Raw genomic sequence first — 7,488 nt, 5'->3', positions numbered from 1 at the left:
AAGATGGGGTTTCACCATGTTGTCCAGGCTGGTCTCGAACTCCTGACCTCAGGTGATCCGCCCACCTCGGCCTCCCAAAGTGTTGGGATTACAGGCGTGAGCCACCACGCCCGGCCTTTTTTTTTTTTTTTTTTTTTTGAGACAGGATATTACTCTGTCGCCTGGCTGGAGTGCAGTGATGTGATCACGGCTCAGTAAAGCCTTGACCTTCTGGGCTCAAGCGACCCTTCCATATAGCTGAAATGACAGGCGCATACCACTATGCTCGGCTTTTTTTTTTTTTTTTTTGAGAAGGAGTCTCATTCTGTCGTCTGGGCTGGTTGCAATGGCACGATCTCAGCTCACTGCAACCTCCGCCTCCTGTGTTCTGGCGATTCTCCTGCCTCAGCCTCCTGAGTAGCTGGGATTACGGGTGTCCACCACTACGCCTGGCTAATATTTTGTATTTTTAGTAGAGATGGGGTTTCACCATGTTAGTCAGGCTGGTCTCGAATTCCTGACCTCGTACTTTGCCTACCTCAGCCTCCCAAAGTGCTGGGATTACAGGCATGTGCCACCGCACTGGCCTCAGGCAACTTTTTTATTTTTTTGAGAGATGAGATCTCACTATGTGGCCTAGGCTGGTCTCAAACTCCTGGGCTCAAGCAATCCTCCTGCCTTGGCCTCCCAAAGTGCTGGGATTACAGGCATGAGCCCCCCACCTAGCCTAGTCATTTCTTATAAGTGAAATTCTACAATATGTAGTCTTTTGTGTCTGACTTCTTAACATTTTAAGGAAAAATGGAATTTCTGTATAGATCAGGGCTCCTTTGGTCATAAGTGGTAGAGACTACAACTCAAACTACCTTAAGCTGAATGAATGGAGAATGGGATTTATTGGCTCTTGTAATTAGGAACACACAGGTAACTGGTTTCAGCTACAGCTGTATTCAGGGGCTCCAACTGTCACCAGGGCCTGGTCTTCTTCCCCATTGGCTCCATTATCAAGTTCTCCCTGGTAGTGGCAGGACATTGGTCAGCAGCTCCTGAATTATATCCTGTCCTCTTGAGCAACTGAGCATAAATATTCTCTTCTCTTACAGTTAGATGTTCCAGAACTGAGAGTTACTGGACCATCTAGGTCACATGTCTATTCCTGAGCCTAACATTGTGGCTGAAAGACATGGACTAGATGGGTTGAGATGGCTTATGCCTGTAATCCCAGCACTTTGGGAGGCTAAGGCAGGAGGATCGCTTGAGCCCAGGAGTTTGAGACCAGCCTGGGCAACATAGCAAGACCTCATCTCTTAAAGAGATGGAATACTCTGGCCAGGCTCAAGCCTTCTACCTATTCTCAAACCATCACATTGTCCAGGGGGATCACATGCTCACCCTTGAGTCAGAAGTGCAATCTGCACATCTGCCCACATGAGCTGACGGAGGGAAGGTGTCTCTTACGAAAACGAGGACTGGATAGTTGAAAGGCAAAATCTACAGATATCCACTACAGTATCTGTGTTGAAAGAGCCATTAAAGATCATCTAGTCGATCTTCAACTGATGGACGGGGAAACTGAGGTGCAGAGATGCTTTCTCCAGGCCCCCTGAATTACTAGAACTGTGTTATCCTTGTCCTGCCAAAGGCCCTGTTCAAACCCCACTCTGACACTAGCCTCACCCCACCCCTTTGCTTATTGCTACTCCAAGGCTGGTTTTCAGATAAGTCAGCAGCAAAGCATGCTTGGCTCTGTTTTTCTGCCCATACTCCTCCTGGGAAGGACTCACGCTCCAGGTGGCTTAGCCAAAAGTTTATCATATTTGCCAGACTGGACAGGGGTCTTTGTGCTGAAACAAAATGCCCACCTGATCTGATTCTGCGTATCTCAAGTGACTATGGAGTCTTTCTGGGGAATCCTAATGGTCACCACCCTAAAGCATGTTTAGAGAAGAGCGTGGAATGATGAGAATATTCATATTTTTTTCTTTCATTCTTTTCACAAGAGCCCCTGTCATAACCCTGTGCTAGGATACTAAGATACAACAGAAAAGTAGTCCTTAGTCCCAGAGAACACAACCCCAAAGAGAAGACAGATGTTAAAAAAAAATTACAATAATTTGGTGTTACAGGAACATGGTTCAGGGTCCTTGCAGGAAATGCAGATGTTCCTTGACTTATGATACAGTCGTGTCCCAATAAATCCATCAAAAGTTGGAAATATGTGGCTGAGCACGGTGGCTCATGCCTGTAATCCCAGCACTTGGGGAGGCTGAGGTGGGTGGATCACCTGAGGTCGGGAGTCCTAGAACAGCCTGGGCAACATGGTGAAACCCTGTCTATACTAAAAGTACAAAACTTAGCTGGGTGTGGTGGTGTGCGCCTGTAGTCCCAGCTACACAGGAGGCTTAGGCAGGAGAATTGCTTGAACCCAGGAGGCAGCGGCTGCAGTGAGCCGAGATTATGCCAGTGCACTCCAGCCTGGGTGACAGAGCGAGACCCTGTCTCAAAAAAAGTTGGAAATGTGTCAAAAATGCATTTAAAACACCTACCAAACATGATAACTTAGGCTTGCCTACCTTAAATGTGCTCAGAACACTTACATTAGCCTACATTTGAGCAAAATCATCCGGTAACACAGTACACTGTTCACTAGCAATTGATTATCCTGGTGATCATGTGGCTGACTGGCAGCTGTGGCTCGCTGCCTCTGCCCAGCATACAGAGAGAGTATCTTACCAGTTTCCACTGAATGCATATCACTTTCACACCATCGTAAAGTCAAAAAATCTTAAGTTGAACCACTGTAAGTCAGGAACTGTCTGTAGATGCCACACTCAAAAGGCGCGATTGAAGAGAATAGAGACTGTTTAGGAAGAAGCACCCCAGGGTTAGCAACAGTAGGAAATCACTACCACTGCTAAGCTTGAAAGAGCGGTTAGTGAAACCCAGAAACAACTAGAACTGTAGCAGAGGGCTGCCAGATGGGAGAGGTGAGCTTAGATGAAGGCAGCTGCTGCCCTGAAAAGAAGAAACAGGTGGAATAAATGCCTCAATCTTTCTTCCACCTTCTGGTCTCTTGTTAGCACCTCCCATTGGCCAAACCCAACCAGGATCCCAAGGGCAAAGGAGTCCTTTGATGCAGTCCAGAGGCCAACCACCTGGGACACAAAGTAGGGTGGAAAATAGTAGAGAGAAGTTCTGGAGAGGCAAACAAAGACAGCTTGCACAGCTAGGAAGTTACTCAACCCAGACTAGGGGCAGAGAGAGAGGGTATGTCTACCAATGAGGATGGCTATATGGAGGAAGACTTTTCCAGGGAGAAGGGTGATGGTGTGCTAAGGCACAGGCATATGAGAGGCGTGTATTCAGGAAATCTAGTATAGCTGAAATTAGGGGACAGGGAGAGGAATGGTGAGGATGGGACCAGAGGTTTGGAGGAGAGAATAGGGCTCTTTAACATGTGGGCCTCCTGTGTGGTGGTGAGAGTTTGAAAAGCAATGGGGCTGAGCCCGGTGGCTCATGCCTGTAATCTCAGGATTTTGGGAGGCCAAGGCGGGTGGATCACCTGAGGTCGGAGGTTCGAGACGAGCCTGACCAACATGGAGAAATACAACATTAACCAGGCTTGGTGGCACATGCCTGTAGTCCCAGCTACTCAGGAGGCTGAGGCAGGAGAATCGCTTGAACCCAGGAGGCCAAGGTTGTGGTGAGCTGAGATGGCACCATGGCACTCCAGCCTGGGCAACAGCAGCAAAACTCTGTCAAAAAAAAAAGAAAAGAAAAGAGGAAAAAGAAAGAAAGAAAGAAAAATAGAAAAAGAAAAAAGAAAAGCAATAGGAAGGTAGAAAATGACAAGAGACTTGCATACTAAAAAAATTACATGACTCGGCCAGGCGCGGTGGCTTACGCCTGTAATGCCAGCACTTTGGGAGGCTGAGGCAGGTGGATCACGAGGTCAGGAGATCGAGACCATCCTGGCTAACACGGTGAAACCCCGTCTCTACTAAAAATAAAAAAAAAATTAGCTGGGCATGATGGCAGATGCCTGTAGTCCCAGCTACTCAAGAGGCTGAGGGAGGAGAACGGTGCGAACCCGGGAGGCGGACCTTGCAGTGAGCGGAGATCGTGCCACTGCACTCCAGCTTGGAAGACAGAGCAAGACTCCATCTCAAAAAAAAAAAAAGAAAAAAAAAAGATTACATGACTCAACCAGCCTTGTGGAGAATGAAATAAGACAGATAAGTATACTTACAGCAATCTAGTGAGTGATGGTCGGGGGCAGGAACCAATAGGTCATCTTGCAAACATCAAAGAGGATTTAGCTCTGAGACATATTGAAAGGTTGAAAGGGCCTGGTGACCAATTGGGTGATGAAAAGAAGTATTGGGTTAAATTTTCCGTTTACGAAAAATGGAGATTTAGAGCTGCGTGTTTCAATGCAGCTGAAACAGAGCACGATCACTATTTGGGTCTGGATAACTCATTGTTATCCAGATGATAACAATGGTTATCATCTGTCCTGTACATTCTAGGATGTTTAGCACCCATTGTTTCTACTGACTGGATGTCAGTGGCACCACTGTTCCCCTATCATGGCCATCAAAAATGTCTCCAGATATTGCCAGATGTCCTCTAGGAGACACAGGGCAAAATCATCCAAGTTGAGAATTGCCAACTTGGAAGAAAATGGGTTCAGTCCTGGATACATTGCATCTGGAGTACTTGTGAGACGTGTGAGAAGAGATGTCAGGTAAGACTTGGGCTTATGGATTCGGTGCCCAAAGCAATGGTCTGGGCTGGTAACTTGGACTTAGGAATTATGAGCATTTAACTGACCTGTATTACACAATGGCCTGGAATATAAGCACAATACACATTTACCACACCATAACTTCTCAAACTCTCCTCTTAGTGAAATGCTCCCAACAGCTTTTCCCTCTTGTTGACTTTTATGTCAAGCTACATAGAGGTGAAAAAGAGGGGCCAGGTGGCTGGGGTGATCAGATATTATTGGATTGATCTATTCTGAGCATCTAGTTTAAGAGATGGAAGTTTGAGATCAGTGAGTACTTGAAGCTCGTCCTGGTTCATAATCCTCTTGTCTTTGTCTCTCATCAAGGCCTTTATATTGCTCTGGCATCTTCTCTTAGGCCCCTGTAGTTGGTATTTAGTTTGAAAGATCTGGAATTCTTAGAACATTGATAACCTCTTATAACATGGTATAAACCTTTTTTTTTTCTTTTTTTTTTTTTTTTTTGAGATGGAGTCTCGTTCTGCCACCCGGGCTGGAGTGCAGTGGCCGGATCTCAGCTCACTTCAGCTCACTGCAAGCTCCGCCTCCCGGGTTCACGCCATTCTCCTGCCTCAGCCTCCCGAGTAGCTGGGACTACAGGCGCCCGCCACCACGCCCAGCTAGTTTTTTGTATTTTTTAGTAGAGACGGGGTTTCACCGTGTTAGCCAGGATAGTCTTGATCTCCTGACCTCGTGATCCACCCGTCTCGGCCTCCCAAAGTGCTGGGATTACAGGCTTGAGCCACCGCGCCCGGCCACCTTTTTTATTATATAGCAATACTCTGTGATGGAGAGACTATATCCTTGATGCTGAGAACTTTGGAGAACCCTCACCTATTAATTCTGTCAATCATAAAAGAAAAGAACCTCCAAGAAGAGCATAAAGGTACCTGATGAGACCCCTAGGGACAAACATCTCCTAAAAAGGGATGAGAGTCAATGTTCAAGTTCATTTCTACTAACCCGAGTGATGGCTCTCTTGCTATGATGTAGTTAGGGCAGGACGGGGAGCAAGTATCTCATTAGGCAGATTCCGGACAATAGGTGAAGCGGAGATTCTGGCATCTATGATGATGAAATATAACAGTGGCAGGCTCAGACTACAAACTTTTCTGGCGCTTTCTATTTGTCAACTGCTTCTGTGCACATTAATGAAGGCAAGCAAAACTTCAGTTTATTCCACAAGATATGGTATTTGTAAACAATCATCCCCTAATGCAACATATTTATTCAATGGCTAACAAGCTTTCTGAATATATTCATTGAGGAAGAATAAGCCAATTGTTCATCAGATTTGAGCATTTGTATCCTCCCCTAAACTTGAATCCTCCATGATGCCTCTTGAAGTAACCCAAACAGATGTGCATCAGAAAGCAAGCTGAAGATAAACAGCTGTTTCTGTATTATATCCAGAAGCAACAGTAAATTCCACTGGATGTAAGTCAGGCTGTGGAGATCTAATGGAGCTTAGCTATTCAGTGGGGTTTCAGTTTAAATTTGGGATTGCCACTAAAAAAATGTCAGCAGCAGTGTTGTCCATTTCTTTCTTTCTTTTTTTTTTTTTTTTTTTTTTGAGATGGTGTCTCACTCTTGTCGCCCAGGCTGGAGTACAGTGGTGTGATCTCAACTCACTGCAACTTCCACCTCTTGGGTTCAAGCGATTCTCTTGCCTCAGCCTCCCGAGTAGCTGGGATTACAGGCATACGCCACCACGCGCGGCTAATTTTTGTATTTTTAGTAGAGATGGGTTTCCGCCATTTTGGTCAGGCTGGTCTTGAAATCCTGACCTCAAGTGATCTGCCTGCCTGGGCCTCCCAAAGTGCTGGGATTACAGGAGTGAGCCAAGTGTTGTCAGTTTCTATCGCGGAAGCTACAGGTATTCAGATATGCAGCAGTGGTGACAAACAACAGTAAATAAAACGTGTACATAGTAAGTATGAAAATGTGAAATTTCCTTTTACAATCAAACCTTCCCTCCAAAGAACTTAGTTGTTGTTTTTTTTTTTTTTTCCTTAAGTTTCAGTAGGTGTTTAACTTTAAAAAACTCATCAGTTGCAGTTGGCCAGACTTTTTTTTCTGTATTTTTCTTGGTCTCCTCCCTGCCCCTCTTACTTAGGACTGTATTATTCTGCTAGGACTGCCGTAACAAAATGCCACAGACTGGGTGGCTTCAACAACAGAAGTTTATCAACAGAAGTTTATTTTTTCACACCTTTGGAGGCTGGAAGTCCAAGATCAAGGTGTTGGCAGGGTTAGTTTCTCCTGAGGCCCCTCTCCTCGGCTTGCAGATGGCTGCCTTCTCACGTGGCCTCACTGTGTCCCTTCCACCTACGTGTCTCTTCCTCTTCTTAGGACACCAGTCCTAGGCTGGGTGCTGTGGCTCGCGCCTGTAATCCCAGCGCTCTGGGAGGCCGAGGCAGGTGGATCACCTGAGGTCAGGAGTTCAAGACCAGCCTGGCCAACATGGTGAAACCCTGTCTCTACTAAAAATACAAAAAATTAGCCAGGCGTGGAGGTACACACCTGTAATCCCAGCTACTCAGGAGGCTAAGGCATGAAAATTGCTTGAACTTGGGAGGCAGAGGTTGCAGTGAGCTGAGATCATGCCACTGTACTCCAGCATGGGTGACAGAGCAAGGCTCCATCTCAAAAAAAAAAAAAAAAAAAAAAAAAGAAAAAAGAAACACATCCCTTATGGGTTTGGGGCCCCTTTTTTATTC

This window comes from Rhinopithecus bieti, unplaced genomic scaffold (assembly GCF_001698545.2).
Source record: "Rhinopithecus bieti isolate Rb0 unplaced genomic scaffold, ASM169854v2 scaffold_1918, whole genome shotgun sequence".
Lineage (NCBI taxonomy): Eukaryota > Metazoa > Chordata > Mammalia > Primates > Cercopithecidae > Rhinopithecus > Rhinopithecus bieti.
This window is presented reverse-complemented; position numbering follows the sequence as displayed.